Source organism: Bubalus bubalis, chromosome 4 (genome assembly GCF_019923935.1).
Source record: "Bubalus bubalis isolate 160015118507 breed Murrah chromosome 4, NDDB_SH_1, whole genome shotgun sequence".
Lineage (NCBI taxonomy): Eukaryota > Metazoa > Chordata > Mammalia > Artiodactyla > Bovidae > Bubalus > Bubalus bubalis.
Window position 1 is genome coordinate 111,351,963 of NC_059160.1, and position 25,399 is coordinate 111,377,361.

General features: G+C 38.3%; 1 protein-coding gene across 2 annotated transcripts in view; it reads right to left on the reverse strand.

Annotated features, from left to right (window-relative positions):
• SYT1 (synaptotagmin 1) overlaps positions 1-25,399 on the reverse strand; it is a 622,866-nt gene that overhangs the window by 409,590 nt on the left and 187,877 nt on the right. The gene's annotated exons all lie outside the window — the stretch shown is intronic.

Sequence of the window (25,399 nt, forward strand, 5' to 3'; positions counted from 1 at the left end):
ATTGTGAGTATATATACATACACATACTAGTATCTATATACATTATATCCATATGCACACACACATATATATATATATATAATACTACTGGGGTAAGGAAAAAACCTTACATCATTACAGAAAGGAAAATTTTCAGTTTAGAGAGGAAAATTAAATCTTCCCAAGAGTCAATATCGGGAATTGTTTTAATGTAATAAAGATTCAAGAGTTTCTGATTTGGTTTGACAAGTTAGCAACTCACAAATGAACAATATCACAGTGCTACAAAAGTGCCGTTTTGTTATAAGTTCTCATTAGTTTTGGTCTTCCAAATATTTAGAATGAAAACCAAGAAATAGTTAAAAATAGGTTGATAATAGGCTCATTGCTCTGTTTTATGAGTTCTCACAGTGTCTATTTTACACATAACTATGAAAACATTATAATGCCAGAAGCTCTGGCAATTGGCTTACATAGGAACTCAGTGGAAAAGATCTGAAGTGACAGCTATATTTTCAAAGCTGCATTTAGAGCATCTGTTCAATGGTTAAGACTCCAAGGTCTCCTTTCATTTTAGTCCTGCTTGAAACTTGACTGTTTTCTAGCAAAATCCATTAGAAAGAGCGATGGTAAAACTGCATTTAGATTTACCTGACTGCCTCTTAAAATATGCCTCTGAGCCACAGTCAATTTTCGATCAGCTTTGCATACATGGTTCCTGAATACTGACACTTTTCTTATGTAAAACAAAAGCTACGACAGAATGCTGTGGACATACACATTAAGGTAACACAGTGACATAAATCTCTTTGTAAGAAATATGGGGAAAAACCTGTTAGAGCAAAAGAAGGCTTTCTACTAAAAAACTAAAATATTTGACATTATATATATTGCATATTATTACTTACCAAGGGGCAGGCTTCCCAAAGGGATGCCGTGAAAAGATTAAACAGTTTTTGTGACTTATGAGCCATCTGCAGGGATTCGATTTCATTTTGGTCTTGTATGCATATCTATCACAAGGATGAATGGGTAAGCCTGTTCTACTGTAAGGAACAAACAACTATTTTATTTTTAATCTATGTGCTGAATATGGATGTGCATAGTATTTTTCTGGTAGCTAATTTCTGTCTCTTGCATGTGTAAACATCTCTTGTTTTTAGAGGGAAAGTGTGAAAATAACACGGGAGGATTTTGCACCTCCCGTCATCTATCTGGATTTTCAGTAGTGTAATTGCTATCAGTGGGTCTAACTCAGTTTTCTGACATCAAGACTTGGTACTTTTGCATGTTATTACAATACTTTAAAAAAATAAAATGAATCTGTTTAGGTAGGTTCATTTACTTTAAAACCAAAGGCTCTTTCATGTTCTTTTTATCTAGTTTTAGAAGGAAGCTTGACATGGGGAAAAAGAAAAAGAAAATTTTCTGAGACTTAGGGATTACTATTGCTCAACAGTGACTAGAAATCACTGCTAAAACCCTGTAGCCCTCATCATAATTCTATTTACAGAGCTAAGTAAAATACTGCATGCTTTGGGCATCATAAATACTACAAATCTGTTACTTGCTTTTTTTTTTTTTTTTTTTTTTTTGAGGGGAAGGACCTAATTGCATTCACTTTAATTCTAGACATTTAAAAATATGCAGCTTTTTTTTTTAAAGAGGACTTTTAGATTAAAAAATGACAATATTTACATCCAGACTTTAAAAAATATCTCCAGTATTTCATTCTGATGAAAATATTGATTTTAACTGAGGTTTCACTAACACAGCACAGAGCTAAATATTTATTTAGGTTTGGATTTAAGTGCTTACTGCAAATCGGTGTAACATAGCTATCTGTAAACACTATTCTTTGACTAGAAAGGCAACAGTAGCTCTCTCCCAAGTTTTAAATTTCAAAACTGAAAAGTAGTGATAAACTCAGAGTTCTCTTTATTTTACTGTCTTCCTATAATGCCAAAACTTGCAGTCACAACAGGGCTTTACAGCTGATGTGCTGTTTCCTCAGCACAGATATTCCTATTGCTAATGGATTTTGGTAGCCAGCTTTGGCTTAATTTCCTGTTCTTGGAACAGTAGTCATCCTGCAGAAATTACTTTAAAAAGAGATACTGTCCAGGTCATTAGTGACTGAATATAAGCTTTTAAACAAAAAAGTAAAGCACAGCATGACAACTAAATGGATGACACGATTCTAGATTGGATCCTAGGCCAGTGGGACAAAACACTTAGCTATTAAGAACGTTATCATGACAGAGGATGAAATTTGAATATGGACTACAAATTAGGTAACGGTATTATGTCAATGACATATTACCTGTGTTTGATTCTTGTTTTGTATGATGTAAGAGAATGTCCTGTACTCAGGAAATACATTGAAATATATGCTAAAGTATTTAGGATAAGTCATACCCTGTCTGCAACTTATTCTCCAAATGGTTTGAAAAATATATGAACTGTGTATACACACATATAATATGATGACTATATATATAGGTATATAATATGGTGACTGTTTATGAGACTGAAAGAGAAACTGACATATAGGATAAAATATAAACAGTTGGTTAACTGAGGTAAAGGGCACATGAGAACTTCCTGTCCTATTCTTGCAATGTTTTATGAAAGTTTGAAACAGCAAACATGACCCCAAAAGAGAATGCAAAACTATCTGCTAAAAAACATAAATAATACAAAATGCCATTTTTCAATATCTCTATGAAACACTACCCTGTGGCTATTCTTGTTTTGTTCATTAGGCACAAGATGGTTTTATTCTGTCTGTAACTACAAAAGATAATGACATTTATCTAGATAACTATTAGGGAGTATTAGGTGATAAAAGAAAAATATTCCATCAAGTAATAGAGTAAATAAACAAATGTTCTGTAACTCGATGCAATCACTGTATTTGCTAGTAGGAACAATCGGGCAACAACACAGAATATGGACTTTCTTTTAAAAGAAGGTAGGAGGCCAAAAGGCCATAGTAGAGGAAGGAACATTTTCTATTTTTTTGTGTGTAACCATTGACAATCACTTAAGATGCTTAAGCCTAACAAGCCTGCCATTACAATAGAAGCCGATATTTACCGACAAAGACTGAAGTGGGCGGGGTCAGGGGAAGGATGAAGGGTCTGCTCATTTTTCTGATGTGACATTTTGTTATACAAGTGAAAACATACTGTAAACCATTTGTTCGCAGTCAGAGTTATAACAAATCACATACTGGGTTCAACCACATTTAACATTTTCGTTATACTCAAAATAATTATTTTAGAATGGGGGCCTGATAATGAGGCAAAATGGCACCAAGTCAGGAGTCAGTTTGCACCTTGAAAAGGAGGATGAGAACTAATTAAATGAAAAGCTGGGGGAAGTTAATTGGGCCTGGGTGAAGATAAAGACATTATCAATGCGTGAAGAAATAAAACTGTTTTTAAAAAGGGATAGCAGAAAGCCACAGTGAACACAGCTAAGGGAGAAGATACCTGAAGAAACAGTGTCATGAACAGAAGTGCGCCTAGGGGAGCCTCTGTTGGCCTTCAGCTCCTAGGATTGTGCCTATCACACAAATAAATGTTTTTTGAATGAATAATATTGCATGTTGATGAAAGTAAAACTGTCTTGTCTAGTGTGTGACTTTAGGCAAATCACTTAATTTATTTTGACCTCAATTACATCAGTCTTGCAGGTTTAACCTTGCTCCTTGGTGTGCCATGAAATGAGAGTGTGGAAAAAGGTGATTTTCTAAGGTGCCTTCCATTTCTAAATATTTCTGTATGTAGTTCTGTCTATTAAAATGGGCAACTGTAAACATTTCTGTAGAAGAGAATAGCCAGGTATGAGTTTTAAATGATGAGAAATGGGGGTAGGAGGAGAAAAAGATGAATAAAAGAGGAATGTATTGATTTCAAGTAATGGGAAATAAATCCCATGAAAAGAAACTTTAATATAGAAGGCAGAATGTAAATTGTGATATATAGCTTTGGCATATGTGAAATGACATTTACATATACTATTGATAGAAGCATCCAGATGAAGAAATTTTTATCTGTTCTTATTAAAATGACTCTATATACTCTCTGCTTCCACATCTAGAGTCTTCAAGTGAATAGAAAGGGAGAGTGTTCAAAAGAAGCCATGAAATAGCAGGAATTTACATAGTCTTTTTCTACAAAGTCATAGAATTGTTACTGTTCATCTAAGAAAGCTGAAGAAACTCTTAGGGTCTATACTTAATTTCATGAAGAGCTATTTCATTTAAGACCCACCAGGCACAACTGTAGATACCTCCATGATGCCTTTGATGATCAACTGGCTTCCTATCATTTACAATAGCCAAGACATGAAAGCAATGTAAGTGTCTGTCAATAGATAAATGCGGTATACATATACACAATCAAATACTACTCAGCCATTAAAAAGGATGAAATAGTGCTCTCTGCAGCAATACGAATGGACTTAGATATGATCACACTAAGTGAAGTGAAGTCAGAGAAAGACGAATATCATATATTGCTTATATGGGGAATCTACAATATGACACAAATGAACCTATCTATGAAAAACAAACAGATTCGCAGGCATAGAGAACAGACTTGTAGTTGTCAAGGGGAAGGTGGGGAGGGACTGGGAGTTTGCGATTAACAACTGCAAACTATTATATTTATGTATAACTGAATCCCTCTGCTACATACCAGAAACTGACATGACATTGTAAATCAACTATACTTATATAATAATAAAACAAATTGAAGAAAACCACTCTTATATGTTTCTTTCCTACAAGCTTGTTGAGCACTGGTATTCTGTAACATAATTTAGCTCTTACTTGTTTATTTTCCCAGTGCTTTCCCCAGTTTCAATACTGATTTTGAATTGATAATTAGAGGTACACATTTGTTTCCCTACAATGAGGTGGTGCTTAAACATTCCTCTGTTGATGGAGATGGGCAGAGTATATTTTGAGCTCAGAATATGTACTGGAATAATGATTGGTTCAGTTCAGTCAGTTCAGTTGCTCAGTTGTGTCCAACTCTTTGCGACCCCATGAACCGAAGTGCGCCAGGCCTCCCTGTTCATCACCAACTCCCGGAGTTCACCCAAACTCATGTCCATTGAGTCAGCAATGCCATCCAACCATCTCATCCTCTGTCATTCCCTTCTTTTCCTGCCTTCAATCTTTCCCAGCATCAGGGTCTTTTCAAATGAGTCAGCTCTTTGCATCAGGTGGCCAAAGTATTGGAGTTTCAGCTTCAACATCAGTCCTTCCAATGAACACCCAGGACTGATCTCCTTTAGAATGGACTGGTTGGATCTCCTTGCAGTCCAAGGGACTCGCAAGATGCTTCTCCACAGTTCAAAAGCATCAATTCTTCAGCACTCAGCTTTCTTCACAGTCCAACTCTCACATCCATCCATGACCACTGGAAAAACCATAGCCTTGACTAGACGGACCTTTGTTGGCAAAGTAATATCTCTGCTTTTTAATATGCTTTCTAGGTTGGTCATAACTTTCCTTCCAAGGAGCAAGTGTCTTTTAATTTCATGGCTGCAGTCACCATCTGCAGTGATTTTGGAGCCCCCCAAAATAAAGTCTGCCACTGTTTCCACTGTTTCCCTTTTTGCCATGAAGTGATGGGACCAGATGCCATGATCTTCAGAGTTTTCTGAATGTTGAGTTTTAAGCCAACTTTTTCACTCTCCTCTTTCACTTTCATCAAGAGGCTGTTTAGTTCTTCTTCACTTTCTGCCGTAAGGGTGGTTTGGTAGCCACCGAAAAATGATTCTGTGCCCATCAAGCACGGTTGATGATCCTGAGACAGCTGTGGAGACCCTACCTTGTTTTCTTATCAGCACCCATTCTGCCACACATTTTTTGCAAAGAGAATCAACGATCTATCACATGAGGATGAAAGATGTACTGTTCTTTAACTAGAAAGGCCTAGTCAAATATCCTGAAAGGCCCCTGAAGCTATGAATTGATATTAGTTTGCCAATGAAGGCTGATCCACTTGAGAGGGGCCACTTTCCCAGCTTTGTCATAAGACAGAAGAACATGCCTTATGGTTCAATGTTCAAATCAAGATTGCTGATGGTGATGCCCCTTTAAGAAAGCTGAAGGGTCGCTGCTGGCCGAATTAGTGTCTCTTTGGGTGGCCAGGGGTATAAAAGATGAGAAAGGCTTAAGGGAAAGAGAAGACAAAACAAATGGACTAGTTTCAGATGGTTTTGATTTGTCTACAGATTCTGGTGCTCCAACAATTAGTGACAGTGGAGAATATTCACATGACGTAGATGCTGACTTAATTGTTGGCTTTATAAAAAGGAGAAGGCCACCATATAGCTTTACAAAGGGCTCCAAAGTAGATATAAAAACCACACGTGCCCTAATAACGCATGATGAAGTGACAAGAAATGAAAACAAGATGACTCAAAGTCCTCAATTTTTTGAGGTTGGGTGGGAAGGGTTGGGCAGCAATTCTGAATATAGCTTTAAGATCAAAAGAGAGAAAATGACATTTGAACCTTGACTTACTGCAAATTCAAGCCCAAAGAACCATGATGTTGGGATGTATGCATGAAATTTTTACAGTTCTATGCTGATGGGCTCAGTTCAGCACCATGGAAAAATACCAAGTTGGAAGTTCAGGGCTAGAGACAAAGTGATCTTCAGTCCTTTCTATTTAATTGGGGAACAAGTATAGAGATAAAACAGAAAGTAAGCAATTTATCACATTAAACTAGTTCCAAGACACCATCTTTGTTATCTCTTTCTTGCTGGTACATTAAAAAAAGTGTACAGATACAAACATCAATACAAATTTGCTCATAGGTATCCTGGCCCTTTATATTCACATGAAAAATGCCCTCCTCAAAGATTCATTTCTGGGAAGCAGACGATTTTAAAGAGTAATTATAACTGCTATTTAATACGCTGCACTCAGCAGACTGCATATATTTATCACATTCATCTTCACAAGGACATGGTGAAGTAGGTGTTAAATCTCTATTAGCATATGAGCAAACTTAGGTCACCACTTATTTGGAATTAGTTAAGTGGTAGAGTCAGTATCTACATTCCACTCTGTATCAGAATTCTATTTTTCCTTTGCAACAAGGTCTCTGTAGTGTTGGAACGGACTTCGAGAATGTAGAAAACCTATTTTCTAGACATTCCTCTTCTACTTATTTGATGTGTATCACCTGAAGCAGTTCAAATGTTTTCTGCATCTTAATGGCTTCATCTGTAAGATGGGGTAACACAATACCTATCCTAAGGAAACAAACAATAGGTTATTTGATTTAATGAGGGATCTTTGATTTCAAAAAGTAATTGAATATGTCTAATCTCCAAAGAATAAAAAAGCCTTAAAAGTAGAAATCTTTTCAAGGAATGTTCAATATGTAACCTTTGTAAAATTCATTACTACTCCTGGAAATTTTACCTGAATAGCATCATTCCTACATTAAACAAAAGATTTCTAAATCAACAGAATCGTTTCATCTACATATAAGGATTTACTACTGTGGGATTACCTTCAAGGATATATTTATGAGATGCATAAAACATTCATCCTCCTATTTTTAACTTCAAATACCTACATAGCTCACACAGAATTAGGCAGGAAGTAAAAATGCACCGTCATGGCTGTGTAGAGATACATTTTCTAACTAGAGTCAACCAAGTGAATACCAAAGTTAAGAACTAATTGCCAAAGGGATGGCTAAAAGATGTTATGTGATGACTGAACACAAAGTTCATGTTAATTTAAACAGCCAAGCTCTCAACTCTTTAATTGGACAATGTTTATTTAATCTAAAAGCTTTAGAAATTAAAAACAAAAACCAAATCCAAAAAATGTTACTTGGAGAAAGCATCTTTTAAAAACTAGTTCTTAGAATTAGATGTGCAGGTATTGGAAATGGTAAGAATTTCAAAACATAAAATGGGATTTCCCTTCTGATAATAAATGCATATGAAGTCAGAGTTTCAGAACACCAGATTCTAGATTCCCCCATCAGTGGATGAAGACAAATTGATAAACAGAAAAGACCAAAAGGGAGAAGAAACTAAATAAGACACTGACTATAAGAACTAACCACTTAATTCTGATAAAATGATTTTTCTTAAAATAACCATAAATGCAATCCTATGCAATTCTAAACTAATGATTTATACATAGATTTCAAAAATGTTGTAAAAAGCTAAATATATTTGAGAGAAATGAGTATCCAATAAGTTATCATGGGGGATATATAGTTAAGTCATAATAAATTTTTCACTAGACAAAGCAGTTGAGTCCTCTAGTATTAGAAATTTGGGGGAGACTTCAATAAAATTTTATGTAAAAATTTGCCATTATTTTACTTAAGTTTGAAAGAGACTTTCATTTCACCCATGAAATGATATAATGAATAGAGTATCAGCAGATCAAATGAGGCTGCTTTCTCAGCTCCTACTCTTTGATCCTTTAGGTGTCTAATGCAAATGGCAACTAATTTTCACTGACAAAAGGAATACAATCAAGATTAATTCCTGAGAACTAATTCCTTAGAACAGGCAAATTCCCTTGCAGGCAGGATTCTAGGCAGGGATTATAAGGGCCTGAGTTTTAGGCCTTCTGATAGAAAACTCAAGAGAGCCATCTTCAATTTAAAATGAAAAATTTTTTGGAATTACATATGATACAAGTGAATTTTTACTGTGGTTCTCAGTGGTGTCACTGTGGTTTTTGCCATAGAATCCCCTAGCATTGTAATTTCCTCTTTAAGATCATGTCATTTTTGAAAAGAAACTGATTTTATTATCATTTCCATCTCTTTGATATAGGGGAGACTCAGAACATAATCATACAATAATTCACTTTAAGAGACTAATGGAGTCTATGTAATATCATCTACCACATGTGGATATCTAATTTTACGAACAATCAAAACATGGACTCAAATGTCAATGTAATGAAATCATTTAACTGCTAATTATATTAAGAATAGTAAACCTGGTTGGCAGAGGTTGGGGGAAGCACAAACGTTCTCTGAGCTGAATATAAATTATAGTCTAATTGTCAATATACTGGAGGTGGTCCCATGTCAACACACAGTTCCATTTCTCTAATAGGAAAAACTCAGCAAATGTCCTTGTATTTCTCTAGGACTATTCTAGGAGTGGCATGGAACAAATGAAGCAGAATAAAAGGTCCCTGTCCATAGCATCCCGATCCATACATCTGTTTCACAGCAGTGAGCACATCATGTTAATGATGTACTAAGCAGTGGCCTGCCATGGAGACCCAGACTCTGGCAAGAGCATCTTGGGAGGCATGGCACCTGGCATAAGTCCTCTTGAAGGAGGTCGCTGTTAGCTCCACTACAGAGCTGCCAGGTGGGCGACTCACGAACTGGAGAACAATTATACCAAAGAAGTTCTCATCCTGCTGTAAAAGTCCCATGCCCCACAAAAGACTTCCCAACCTGGGGGTCCAGCAAATGGACTGAGTATCCCCAGAGAATCTGATCTTGAAGGTCAGAAGGATTTGATTACAGAAATTCCACAGGGCTAGGGAAACAGTCTTGGAGGGCACAAACAAAACTGTGTGTGCATCAAGACCCAGAAGAAAGGAGCAGTGATCCCAGAAGAGACTGAGCCAAACTTGCCTATGAGTGCTTGGGCGTCTCTGGCAGAGGCGTGGGTCGACAGTGGCCTGCCTAGGGGCCAGGGACATTGACTACAACAGTCCTGAGAGGCCCCGCATGCTGACATAAGTCCTTTTGAAGGAGGTTAACGTTACTGCCATCATACCTACCATAGTTTGGCCTCAAGTCAAAATACAGGGAGGGAAGACAGCCCCACCCATCAGCAGAAAATTTTATTAAAGATTTACTGAGCATAGCCTTGCTCACCAGAACAAGACCCAGTTTTCCCCACAGCCAGTCCCTCCCATCTGGAAGCTTGCACAAGCCTCTTATCCTCATCAATCAGACGGCAGGCAGGATGAAACCCACAATCATAGAAAACTAACCAAACTGATCACATGGACCAACCTTGCCTAATGCAATGAAACCATGAGCCATGCTGCATAGGCTCACTCTAGACAGACGGATCATAGTGGAGAGTACTGATAAAACGTGGCCCATTGAAAAAGGGAATGGCAAACCACTTCAGCATTCTTGCCTTGAGAACTCCAGGAACAGTATGAAAGGCAAAACGATAGGACACTGAAAGATGAACTCCCCAGGTCAGTAGGTGCCCAATATGCTATTGGAGAAGAGCAGAGAAATAGCTCTAGAAGGAATGAAAGGCTGAGCCAAAGCAGAAACAATGCCAAGTTGTGGATATGACTGGTGGTGAAAATAAAGCCCAATGTTGGTAAAGAACAATATTTCATAGGAACCTGGAATGTTAGGTCCATGAGTCAAGGTAAATTGGAAAGGGTCAAACAAGGGATGGCAAGAGTGAACATTGACATTTTTGGAATTAGCAAACTAAAATGGACCAGAATGGGTGAATTTAATTCACATTACCATTATATCAACTACTGTGGTCAAGAATCCCTTAAAAGAAATGGACCAGCACTCAGACAACAAAAGACTCTGAAATGCCGTCCTTGGGTGCAGTCTCAAAAACAAAAGAATGATCTCTGCTCTTTTCCAAGGCAAATCATTCAATATCACAGTAATCCAAGTCTATGCCCTAACCACTAAGGCTGAAGAACCTTAAGTTGAATAGTTCTGTGAAGACCTACAAGATTTTCTACAATCAACACTAAAAAAAGATGTCCTTTCAATTCTGAAAGAGATGGGAATACCAGACCAGCTGATCTGCCTCTTGAGAAACCTGTATACAGGTCAGGAAGCAACAGTTAGAGCTGGACATGGAACAACAGACTGGTTCCAAATAGGAAAAGGAGTATGTCAAGGCTGTATATTGTCACCCTGCTTATTTAACTTATATGAGAGACATCATGAGAAACTCTGGGCTACAGGAAGCACAAGCTGGAATCAAGATAGCCAGGAGAAATATCAATAACCTCATATATGCAGATGACACCACTCTTATGGCAGAAAGTGAAGAAGAACTAAAGAGCCTCTTGATGAAAGTGAAAGAGGAGAATGAAAAAGTTGGCTTAAAACTCAACATTCAGAAAACTCTGAAGATCATGGCATCTGGTCCCATCACTTCATGGCAAATAGATGGGAAAACAGTGGAAACAGTGTCAGACTTTATTTTTTTGGGCTCCAAAATCACTGCAGATGATGATTGCAGCCATGAAATTAAAAGACACTTGTTCCTTGGAAGCAAAGTTATGACCAACCTAGAGAGCATATTAAAAAGCAGAGACATTACTTTGCCAACAAAGGTCTGTCTAGTCAAGGCTATGGTTTTTCCAGTGGTCATGTATGGATGTGGAAGTTGGACTGTGAAGAAAGCTGAGCACTGAAGAATTGATGCTTTGAACTGTGGTGCTGGAGAAGACTCTTGCGAGTCCCTTGGACTGCAAGGAGATCCAATCAGTCCATCCTAAAGGAGATCAGTCCTGGGTGTTCATTGGAAGTATTGATGCTGAAGCTGAAACTCCTTCGCATTAGGTAGTTTGGCCACCTGATGTGAAGAGCTGACTCATGAAAGACCCTGATGCTGGGAAAGATTGAGGGCAGGAGGAGAAGGGGACGACAGAGGATGAGATGGTTGGATGGCATCACCGACTCAATGGACATGGGTTTGGGTAAACTCCAGGAGTTGGTGATGCCAGGGAGGCCTGGTGTGCTGTGGTTCATGGGGTCATAAAGAGTCAGGCACAGCTGAGTGACTGAACTGAACTAAACTTCATTGTAGGGGACTGGAACGCTAAAGGAGGAAGTCAAGACATACCTCGAGTAACAGGCAAATTTGGCCTTGTGGTACAAAATGAAAAAGGACAAAGGCTAACAGAGTTTTGCTAAGAGAATGCACTGGTCATAGCAAACACCCTCTTCCAACAACACAAGAGAGGATTCTACACATGGACATCGCAAGATGGTTGATTCTGAAATCAGATTGATTATATTCTTTTTAGGCAAAGATGGAAAAGCTGTATACAATCAGCAAAAACAAAACTGGGAGTTGACTGAAGCTCAGATTATGAACTCCTTATTGCAATATCAGACTTAAATTAAAGAAAGTAGGGAAAAATCACTGGAGAAGGCAATGGCACCCCTCTCCAGTACTCTTGCCTGGAAAATTCTATGGACTGAGAAGCCTGGTGGGCTGCTGTCCATGGGGTTGCTGAGAGTCGGATACAACTGAGCGACTTCACTTTCACTTTTCACTTTCATGCATTGGAGAAGGAAATGGCAACCCACTCCAGTGTTCTTGCCTGGAGAATCCCAGGGATGGGGGAGCCTGGTGGGCTGCCGTCTGATGGGGTCGCACAGAGTCGGACACGACTGAAGCGACTTAGCAGTAGCAGCAGGAAAAACCACTAGGCCATTCAGGTATGACCTAAATCAAATCCCTAGGAATTATACAATAGAAGTGAGAAATAGATCTGATAGACAGAGTGCCTGAAGAAGTATGGATGGAGGTTTGTAACACTGTACAGCAGGCAGGGATCGAAACCATCCCCAAGAAAAACAAATGCAAAAAGTGAAAAATAGTTGTCTGAGTAGGCCTTAAAAAGAGCTGAGAAAAGAAGAGAAGCAAAGGTTAAAAGAAAGATATACTGATCTGAATGCAGAGTTCCAGAAAATAGCAAGGAGAAATAAGAAAGCCTTCCTCAGTGATCAGTGCAAGGAAATATAGGAAAACAATAGAGTGGGAAAGACTAGAGATCTCTTCAAGAAAACCAGAGAAACCAAGGGAACATTTCATGTAAAGGTGGGCTCAATAAAGGACAGAAATAGTAGGGACCTAACAGAAGCAGAGGAGAAGGAAATGGCAACCCACTCCAGTGTTCTTGCCTGGAGAATCCCAGGGACGGAGGAGCCTGTTGGGCTGCCGTCTATGGGGTCGCACAGAGTTGGACATGACTGAAGTAAATTAGCAGCAGCAGCAGCAACAGAAGCAGAAGATATTAAGAGGAGGTGGCAAGAATACATAGAACTATACAAAAAGATCTTAATGACCCAGATAAGCACAATGGTATGATCACTCACCTAGAGCCAGACATCCTGGAATGAGAAGTCAAGTGGGCCTTAGGAAGCATCATTATGAACAAAGCTAGTGGAGGTGATGGAATTCCAACTGACTATTCAAATCATAAAGGATGGTGCTGTTAAAGTGCTGCACTCAATATGCTAGCAAATTTGGGAAACTCAGTAGTGCCAGGACTGGAAAAGGTCAATTTTCATTCCAATCCCAAAGAAAGGCAATACCAAGGAATATTCAAATTACTTCACAATTGAACTCATTCCACATGCTAGCAAAGTGATGCTCAAAATGCTCCAAGATAGGCTTCAATAGTACATGAATGGAGAACTTCCAGATGTTCAAGCTGGATTTAGAAAAGGCAGAGGAACCAGAGATCAAATTGCCAACATCCGTTGGATCATAGAAAAAGCAAGAGAATTCCAGAAAAATATCTGCTTCATTGACCATGCTAGAGCCTTTGACTATGTGGATCACAACAAAATGTGGAAAATTCTTAAAGAGGTGGGAACACCAGACCACCTAACTGCCTCCTGTGGAATTTGTATGCAGGTCAAGAAGCAACAGTTATAACTGGATATGGAAAAAATGCGCTGGTTCCATATTGGGAAAGGAGTATGTCAAGGATGTATATTGTCACCCTGTTTATTTAATTTATATGCAGAATACATCATGTGAAATGCCGGGCTGGATGAAACACATGCTGGAATCACGACTGCCGGGAGAAATATCAACAACCTCAGACATGGAGACGCTGCTCCTGCTGCTGCTGCTAAGTCGCTTCAGTTGTGTCCGACTCTGGGTGACCCCATAGACGGCCTCCCACCAGGCTCCTTTGTCCCTGGGATTCTCCAGGCAAGAATACTGGAGTGGGTTGCCATTTCCTTCTCCAATGCATGAAAGTAAAAAGTGAAAGTGAAGTTGCTCAGTCGTGTCCGACTCTTAGCGACCCCGTGGACTGCAGCCCACCAGGCTCCTCCGTCCATGGGATTTTCCAGGCAAGAGCACTGGAGTGGGTTGCCATTTCCTTCTCCAGATATGCAGATAAGACCACCCTTATGTAAGAAAGTGAAGAGGAACTCAAGAGCCTTTTGATGAAGGTGAAAGAGGAGCATGAAAAAGCTGGCTTAAAACTCAACATTCAAAAATAAATATCATGGCATCCAGTTCCATCACTTCATGGCAGATGATGGGGAAACAATGGTGACAGATTTTATATTCTAGGGCTCCAAAATCACTGTGGATGGTGACTGCAACCACGAACTTAAAAGGCACTTACTCCTTGGAAGAAAAACTATGACAAACCTAGACAGGGTATTAAAAAAGCAGAACCCTCACTTTGGCAACAAAGGTCCATATAGTAAAAGCTAAGGTTTTCCCAGTAGTCATGCATGGATGTGAGAGTTAGACCATAAAAAAAAGCTGAATGCTGAAGAATTGATAATTTGGAACTGTGGTGTTGGAGAAGACTCTTGAGAGTCCTTTGGATAGCAAAGAGATCAAACCAGTCAGTCCTAAAGGAAATCAACCCTGAATATTAATTGGAAGGACTGGTGCTGAAACTGAGCTCTGATACTTCGGCCACCTGATGTCAAGAGCTGGCTCATTGGAGAAGACCCTGATGCTGGGAAAGATTGAAGGCTGAAGGAGAAGAGGTCGACAGAGGTTGAAATGGTTGGATGGCATCACCAATTCAGTGGACAGGAACTTGGGTAATCTCTGTGATACGAGGCACAGAGAGATCTGGTGTGCTGCAGTCCATTGGGTCCCAGAAAGTCCAACATGATGGAGCAACTGAACAACCAAAAAAGAGCAAGGTTATTTCTGTGATGTGTCTAATATAAAAACTACATGATAGGGAACTAACATGGATCCTCACTTTAACAAGGAGTAAGATGTGACCATATGGTGAATTAGGGACATTCAAGCCTAAAATGGAAAATTCTTCTGTGTTTTCTGATCTGCTATGGAATACCCGATCAACACATCAGGCACAGTTTACCACAACATCAAATTTAATCTTGCTATTAAAATGATGAGCAGAAGTCTTTGCAGGAAGCATATAACAAAATTTATAAGCTGTTTAGATCAGGAAAATCCAAATGACTTTTTAAAATAGAACATTAATATGAGAGGAATCAAATAATTATAGCATTCATGGTTAAATTCATTGAAAATAATATTGATATTATTTTAATTCATCTCTATTTTATCAAGGATTTATTTAGCAGGTGTTATTTATGTAAATCAAGCCTGAAAATTTAGATAAACATTTATTCTGTTATTAAATACAAATGTTTTATTCTTTCTGTAATGAATAAATATGTATATATTTGTGTGTGTGTGTATATGTATGTATGAGCAATAGCCTCAAAAGTCTAGATGGTGTTCTTGGCAGGTGAGTGTATATTAGAGGTAAGAACTGAAGTAACACTATTGGAGACATAATACATACTTGAAGAAATCTGAACCTGTTTTAGCTAAATCAAGTCACTATTTAATGATAATGAAGGTCTATATCTGAGCTGACAGTATCACTTTGGATCTCCACTTAAACATAAGACTTTCACTTAAGACTCTCCACTTAACATAAGACTTTGGAAGGAATGATGCTAAAGCTGAAACTCCAATACTTTGGCCACCTCATGCGAAGAGTTGACTCATTGGAAAAGACTCTGATGCTGGGAGGGATTGGGGGCAGGAGGAGAAGGGGACGACAGAGGATGAGATGGCTGGATGGCATCACCAACTCAATGGACGTGAGTCTGAGTGAACTCCGGGAGTTGGTGATGGACAGGGAGGCCTGGCATGCTGCGATTCATGGGGTCGCATAGAGTCGGACATGACTGAGTGACTGATCTGATCTGAACATAAGACTTAATAAACATAAGACTCTCCACTTAAACATAATAATTGTTTTAACAATTCTTCTTATTCCTTTTATTCTGTGAAAACCTCACCAAAGCATCTGATGTGTTTCCTTCATGATGTATTTTCATTTAATAGATTTTGCTGATAGAATACTTTGGGCAAGGCACCTGCCAAACACTGTTCTGAATTAAAAAAATGAGAAATTCTAAGAAATTTCTTTTTTTTTTAAAGAAATTTCTATCTAGAAGATAAGAGTAGGGGAGAGAGAGCATTAAACCTACTCATAACTCCTGTTGCTGCTGCTGCTGCTGCTAAGTCACTTCAGTCCTGTCTGACTGTGCGACCCCATAGATAGCAGCTCACCAGGCTTCGCCGTCCCTGGGATTCTCCAGGCAAGAACACTGGAGTGGGTTGCCATTTCCTTCTCCAAAGCATGAAAATGGAAAGTGAAAGTGAAGTCACTCAGTCGTGTCTGACCCTCAGCGACTCCATGGACTGCAGCCCACCAGGCTCCTCCGTCCATGGGATTTTCCAGGCAAGAGTACTGGAGTGGGGTGCCATTGCCTTCTCTGACTCATAACTCCTACACACCTACACAAAGCAATTTATAATGAGTTCTCTTTGCATACAAACTAAAATCCACAGAAGTAGCGAAAGCTCCAATGGCTTCAGGTACATGGAAGATCTATGTGTTTTGATGGGGAAAGGTCTCAGAAGACTAGTTATGGAGGAGTAAAGTTATGGGGGAAGAAAAGCGCTAGGCATGTTTGGTTTCTAGACAGTAGGCTGGCACGACAGGAGAACTAAGAGAAAAAAAGGCTGGAAAAGTAGTTTGGACCACATTGTAGACAATCTTAGATTGAGATTAGAGACGGCGGCAAGGAGTAAATGCAGGCTTCTCAAGCAATGAATTGATCTTCTGAGAAGATCAACGTAGTGAAGCAACTGGGTACTAGTGTTCTGATTAGGTAATGCTCTGTTTCGTTTTTGTGCTGTAAAAATTTTTGAATAAAATATAAAAAAGCACTGTAAGGAAAATATTTGAAAGTGTATTATAAAGGGCACAATGTTTTTATTTCTTCTGCGGAAATGTTCTTGACACTGAAATTCATGACACATGGAAGAGAAAGATATTGAATTAGAATAACAAAATGTCCTATAATTTGTTCTATGTGGCACACTCTGTACTCAAGAGGGAGAAAGAAAAGTAAATGTAGATAGTAAAGCAAGTTTGATATAAAAATTAAACAGTTTAATGTATTAATACATTAGAATTCATACTATGCAGGTTAAAAACATTGTAAATCACTGCAGATGGTGATTGCAGCCATGAAATTAAAAGACACTTACTCCTTGGAAGGAAAGTTATGACCAACCTAGAAAGCATATTCAAAAGCAGAGACATTACTTTGCCAACAAAGGTCTGTCTAGTCAAGGCTATGGTTTCTCCAGTGGTCATGTATGGATGTCAGAGTTGGACTGTGAAGAAAGCTGAGCGCCAAAGAATTGATGCGTTTGAACTGTGGTGTTGGAGAAGACTCTTGAGGGTCCCTTGGACTGCAAGGAGATGCAACTAATCCATCCTAAAGGAGACCAGTCCAGGGTGTTCTTTGGAAGGACTGATGTTGAAGCTGAAACTTCAATACTTTGGCCACCTGATGGGAAGAGCTGACTTATTTGAAAAGACCCTGATGCTGGGAAAGATTGAGGGCAGGAGGAGAAGGGGATGACAGAGGATGAAAAGGTTGGACAGCATCATCTACTTGATGGACATGAGTTTGAGGAAACTCCGGGAGTTGGTGAAGGCCAGGAAAGCCTGGCGTGCTGCAGTCCATGGGTTCACAAAGAACTGGACATGACTGAGTGACTGAACTGAACTGAATAATTAATTAACTTACAATTACCAAATAACCCCCTCTGTTTACACTGAGCATATCTATATAAATAAAGCTTCACTTAAAGTTCATTAGGTAGAGAAAAGCATTACGTACATGGAAAACATTTTAGTTTCATTGATTTCACAAGTGATGTTACATTAATCATCAAGTCAGAAGTCACAAGTATTTCTGAATCTGGATGGTGGGAAGAAGGCAGCATATATGTTTAGTTTCATAGTCTGTTTTGTTTACTTCCCTTTCTGTTGCTCAATTTTGAAAAGCTTTTAAAAAGTACATTTGCTCCAGCCATAAAACTTTCCAGAACCAACTTCAGTCATTTTTTAAAAACTGATTGTACAATGTAGTATACCAGCACAGTATGTAGATGGAAAAAAAACAAAACAAAACACAATTTGCACTGTTGATGCTGATGTATGGAGTAATTTTCTCAGACTCTTTCAACGCAATCTGCAAATGCATTAACAAAGGCTATAAAACAAAACCAACCTGCACTACCCATAACACGTGGGGCGAGATATTGAAACGTTTGAAAGCATAATTGATAGCTGCATTAGTAGAAATTACCTAGGGAAGAGAAAATATCCTACCACCATGTAGGACTTCCAAAGCCAAATATATCTTTTACAGTTTCCTGAATAAGAGAATAATGTTCCAACCACTGAACACAGGAGAAAAAAAAAATCTGTATGATGACTGTTAACATAAAAGACTCCTTTGAAATAACGCTCTTAGAAAATATATCACTGTTATTTTTCCATGCTGAATGACCCAAACCCCTGCTTGCATTTTCTATTTCTTATTCCCATCTCAACTACTCTGTTGCTCTTGAGACAAGGTCACTAGTAAAGTGCAATTTTTACTTAAGGAAATGCATAAAATTGTCACTGAATTACCTAATCATCATGCTCTATCCATATTAGTTTATTTATATGTTTTTGAACTTTGAATTTCTAAAGCATTAGAGTGGCCAGGAACATGTATTATATTACAGAATTTACACTTAGAGTTTCAGAAGGACAATGATAATACAAGAAGATTATGTTTAAAAGTACATTTTTCTATTGGAATAAAGAAATATCTGATAAGGTCTGATGGGGCTGATAGAACACACATAACTTCACAGAAAGGAAATCTGAAGTGGCTTGTGAACCAACAATAAGTTATTTTGCCAAAGTTTTCTAACACACTTTTCATGGAGACATCTTTGAGATGATGGAAATAACAATGTATTTCTATAATATTACTTGAACAAGCGAGCATTAATCTCATCTTAAAGATCTGCTGATATTCAATACACCTGGTTTGCTCCTTTATCCTGATCCAATATAGAGATCTTTATCAAGTCATACTATGTCTATACAAAGAAACAGGCAAAATGAAATAAATATAGCCTGGGGATGTATAAGGAGGTCTTTTCACCCACAGACAGGCAATCTGACCAGTTTTAACTCAGCCAGGGGTTGATGTGAATCTCATAGCTAAATTGGTCTCTATTTATTTAAAGCAATTACAGAATAATTGGTGTGATGCTATATCTTTAAATTAATTGTTGTGCATAGAATTTATCTTAATAAAACTTATTTTTCATGCATTTAAATAATTTAATTCTTCTGTTATAAGTTAAAATATCTATAGCATATTATGTTTTAGTTTGCTTATTCCTTGGGAAAATAAGGAATTCATTTTTTTCCCCAGATATTTTGGGTATGAGATCATTTAATCATAAATTGGCCTCAAGTGTGTGTGGTTGTCACTTGTATAAATCTTTTTGGTTTTCAACTTGCTTTCTATATTGATTAAGCAAGGGTTTGATGTATATAGATGTGTAAATAATTAAATATATACACAAAACACATAATATTTAGAGCACCTCCAATATGACAGGCACTATTGAGAGAGGGGAATATAGCACAGATCCTTATTTTCATGGAATCAATAAATTCCAATAAATACAAGGAACTGTTGTAACTCCAGATAGTAGTAATGGCTATGAAGATAAATATAGGTAAGTGGGTAAGACTTAAAAGAACGAAGCAGAAAGGCAGGAGAGGCTATACTACATAAATAGTTGCAGAAAGGCACTCCAGAAGATATTTGAACAGAGACAAAAGTAAGGGAGACAGCTGTGTGGGGACCTAGGTAAGAACTTTCTGGGTGGAGAGAATATATTTTCCTCAGACATGGAAGCACCACGTCTAGGCAGGGAAAGCTGGTTGTGATCAAGAAGCAGCAAAACAAGAAAATTAAGTTCCCCAAATACAACAGAATAAAGCATTTTGCAAATACTGAAGTGAGGTTATTGTGTGGAGAATTTCAAGAGGTTTATTAAAGGATGTCAAAGTAACACATAATTGTCCGATGCTGTGCGGGTTTTCAAGCAGTTTTAAATACATTCTAACAGCTACAAACAATCAGGGAAATACACTAGTGGCGTCAATCAAATAAAAGCACAGGTTTTATGTAATACTAAGCCCTGCAGACGGCGCCTGCAGCCATGAAATTAAAAGACGCCTACTCCTTGGAAGGAAAGTTAGGACCAACCTAGACAGCATATTCAAAAGCAGAATTACTTTGCCAACAAAGGTCCGTCTAGTCAAGGCTATGGTTTTTCCAGTGGTCATGTATGGATGTGAGAGTTGGACTGTGAAGAAGGCTGAGCGCCGAAGAATTGATGCTTTTGAACTGTGGTGTTGGAGAAGACTCTTGAGAGTCCCTTGGACTGCAAGGAGATCCAACCAGTCCATTCTAAAGGAGATCAGCCCTGGGATTTCTTTGGAAGGACTGATGCTAAAGCTGAAACTCCAGTACTTTGGCCACCTCATGCAAAGAGTTGAGTCATTGGAAAAGACCCTGATGCTGGGAGGGCTTGGGGGCAGGAGGAAAAGGGGACGACAGAGGATGAGATGGCTGGATGGCATCACCGACTCGATGGACGTGAGTTTGAATGAACTCCGTGAGATGATGATGGACAGGGAGGCTTGGGGTGCTGCAATTCATGGGGTCGCAAAGAGTCGGACACGACTGAGTGACTTAACTGAACTGAACTGAACTGATTGTTCAGTTGCTAAGTCATATCTGACTCTGTGACCCCATGAACTGCAGCACGCCTGGTTTCCCGGTCCTTCACCATTTCCCAGAGTTTGCTCAAACTCATGTCCATTTATTTAATATGCCTTATTGTTTTTTTTTTCCTAATTGCAGAATGGCATTTTCTTGTCGGGAAAGACCATGTTAAATGGATGAGAATGGGCAATCTTTTTTCCCAGCGATCAATATACAAATGCATTAAACACTCACAGAATGAAACTATTTCTGAGTGTTCACGTCCTTGTTTCTATAACCAGGACACTAAAGTCTCCTTGGTCAGGAAACAATAATAACTCCATGTCCTTGAAATATGTTTATGTCCTTGAAATATGATTCTTATCTCAATGGGTTAATAACTTCTTTCTTGAAAGTGTTCAAACAGAAGAATAAATGCTGCAGCCAATCTGTTAACTTAAAATTAGAAGAGCAAGCGATTTTACATGCTTGAATAGTAGTATTTCCTTAAGAAATGAGAAATTAAAATAAAGCATGCATAAAATTAAATAAATATTTAAAATATAATTCTTCACTATAATATTATGCCACAACATTTATATTTCAAGGGCCTTTTTAAATATCAATTTTCAGTTTCTTACATCTAGGAAGATTCATTTTGAAATAATTGCACACTTGTATTGGCCACCTCATGCGAAGAGCTGACTCATTTGAAAAGATCCTGATGCTGGGAAAGATTGAGGGCAGGAGGAGAAGGGGACGACAGAGGATGAGATGGCTGGATGGCATCACTGACTCGATGGACATGAGTCTGAGTGAACTCCGGGAGTTTGTGATGGACAGGGAAGCCTGGCGTGCTGCGATTCATGGGGTCACAAAGAGTCAGACACGATTGAGCGACTGAACTGAACTGAACCGATGCAGATATAAGCTACTTTAGCAAAATCACAGTACACTTTCCAATAATGTATATATGCATCAATATTACCAACCTTCTTGAAAGGTCACTTACACAGGTATAAAGTTTGGCATTTAAAATAAGAAAGAAAAAGAGCTAGAGTCAGACAATCTTTACCACTTTCTACTACTTCATAGCTCTTCCACCCCCAAATATATATAAGCATATATATGTGTATACATTGCATTCATGGCAGAATAAAAAAGCTTGTATATACATGTATATTTATGTATGCATAAAAACACAGATGCACAAATATACACATATGATATGTTGTATGTGTATATGCATGTCTATATCTAAGTGTATATGTATCATATGATCAAGAAATCAAATTACATTTATTTTATAATGTAAAATAATATGTGAAATACATTTCAGATTTTTCTCTAGATTTGAGTCTAGAATGACTTTCCCAAGCCAAGCCATTAAACCTATATAGTTTCTAATGATTTTTAAAATGCCCATTAGAAAATCCAAGGTTCAATATGATTTAAGCCTCATTTCCAGGCTTGCCAATGCTTTATAAAGCTTAACAAGCAAATATCATTACATTTTTGCTTTGAGTTGAAGAGTTTTGGGAGTCAACTTAGAGGAAATGGAATCATGCTGATGAGGCTCGTGATTCACATTGAAGTAAGAGTAATGATGTCTCAGATTTTTTTTTGCCTCTAAGTAATTTCAAGGGAAAATTACTCTGAATTCAGGCTCGAGTGTTTAATATATGTATCATGTCAAAACACTTTGAGACAAATAAGAGGTGCCTAAATGGTAAAGCCACACATAGAACTTTGGAAAGAAAACACTTCACACATGGTATTCATAAACAGTTATTCAATTAGTATATTTACATATGGGCTTTAGCTTCTGAATGTATGAATTCTATGTGCCTCAAGAAACATTTCATGAGCATATTTTAAATAAGGGTGCTGGTAAGGTCATGCTTAAAATCTTGCATACTAGGCTTAAGCATTATACGAACCAAGAACTTCCAGATGTTCAAGATGGGTTTAGAAAAGTCAGAGGAACCAGAGATCAAATACCAACATTCACTGGATCATAGAGAAAGTAAGGGAATTCCAGAAAAACACCTACCTCTGTTTCATCGACTATGCCAAAGCCTTTGACTGTGGATCATAACAAACTGTGGAAAGCTCTTAGAGAGATGGGATTATCAGACCATCTTACCTGTCTCCTGAGAAACCTGTGTGCGGTCAAGAGGCAAGAATTAGAACCCTGTATGGAACAACAGGGTTTAGGATTGAGAAAGGAGTGCAACAGGACTGTCTGTTTTCACCCTATTTATTTAACCTATATGTTGAACACATCGTGAAAAATGCCAGGCTGGATGAGTTACAAGCTGGAATCAAGATAGGTGAGAGAAACATCAACAACCTCAGATGTGCAGATGATACTACTCTAAAGACAGAAAGCAAAGAGGAACTAAAGAACCTCTTGATGAAGGTGAAGGAAGAGAGTGAAAAAGCCAGATTATAACTAAATATTTTTTTAAAAAAAAAACAACTAAGATCATGATATCTGGCCCCATTACCTAATGGCAAATAGAAAGGGAAAAGGTAGAAGCAATGACAGATTTCCTCTTCTTCGGCTCTAAAATCACTGCAGATGGTGGCTGCAGCCATGTAATCAGAGGATGATTGCTTCTTGGCAGGAAAGCTTTGACAAACCTAGACAGTGTGTTTAAAAGCAGAGACGTCACTCTGCCGACAAGGGTGCACATAGTCAAGTGTATGGTCTTCTCAGTGGTCATGTACGGTTGTGACAGCTGGACCAGAAAGAAGGCAGAGCCAAAGAATTGATGCCTTTGAACTGTGGTGCTGGAGAAGACTCCTGGGTGTCCCTGTACAGCAAGGAGATCAAACCAGTCAATCTTAAAGGAAACCAACCCTGAACACTCATTGGAAGGACTGATGCTGAAGCTGAAGCTACGGTATTTTGGTCATCTGATATGAACAGCTGACTCATTGGTAAAGTCCCTGATGTTGGGAAAGATTGAGGGCAGAAGGAAAAGAGGGCATCAGAGGATGAGATGGCTGGATGGGATCACCCATACAATGGACATGAACTTGGCAAACTCTGGGAGATGTGAGTGAGGCCTGACATGCTACCGTCCATGAGGTCATAAAGAGTTGGACACAACTGGGTGACTGAAAACAACAAATTCTGCTTTCCAACTGACTGTCAAAAGGTCATAGTAAATGTAGGATTAAGTAGCTACTATCCTGGAGCTATTAAAAATAAAATATGTGGCAAGACTTCAAGAAGACAATACATCATCACAAGGAACAAACGTGTACTAAATTCTCCATGAGCTTCATTCTCTGATCCAAATTATTTTTTAATCAATATAGCATAAAAACTATAGCATCTGTATAACAAAATATCTCTGCAGCATCCATACCCCTTGCAGATATAATAATCAAGCACAACATGGACAACAGAAAAGAAAGTAACTTCCAGGTGAGCAGGGATCTTGGCCATTTTAGTCAAACACTATTTTCTTAACACCTACAAAGTCTGCTACATGATACTTCTCAGGAAATATGTGTTGAATGAATAAATGAATGAATGAATGTTGAGACTATGCAGAAATGTATCCTACTCTATGACTTTATGAGGTATACATTATGAAAACAGTATATGTTTAGTTAATATTTGATAATTAAATGAAGAAATGTCTCTATAGCTCTAAAATGGTAAAGATATGTTACAGATAACATACTGTCAAGTAAAATTCTGGCTTTAGATTTTAATGTGTGTGTGTTAGTCACAGTCATGTCTGACTCTTTAAGAGCCAGACAGTGATCCCATAAGAGCCCAAACAAGTTCTTCTGTCCATGGAATTCTCCAGGCAAGAATACTGGAGTGGGTACCCATTCCCTTCTCCAGGGGATCTTCCTGACCCAGGGATCAAACTCGGGTCTCCTGCATTGTAGCAGATTAGCTTTTGTATTAACTGGATATTAATACAGAAATTAATTTTCGCCACTGAGCATGAACAACCTCTACCTGTTGAATAAGTACATTCCTGGGTTCCTCTATCGATTCTGACATTAAGAAGAAAGCCTGTGACAGGTGCATTCCAATCTGCCTTTACTGTTGTCTTTGCCCTACTGTTAGCTGGCCAGGTATCTCTTTCAACCCCATTTTCCAGAAAATAAATCCTTGAGTTGTCCCTCAGTAAATGAGTCCTTTCTATCACCAACCACAATTTCCTAGAACCCTTGTCAGTGACGCAAAGCTGGGTTAGAGACCTGTGCATTTTCATCTGTTCCCCCTTCAAACTTCCTCTCTCAGCCTTTGGGAGATCAGCATTTCTACTCCTAGGTGGGGTCAGGATGCCCTTCTTGGGAAGAATCTGAAACAATTCCAGCCATAGATTAGGTAATACTATGATAACAATGAGGAATTTCTTGATACTGATAACAACAGTGTGGTTATATAAGAAAATGTGCTTATTTTTAGGAAGTACACATTCAAGTATTTAGGGAAAAA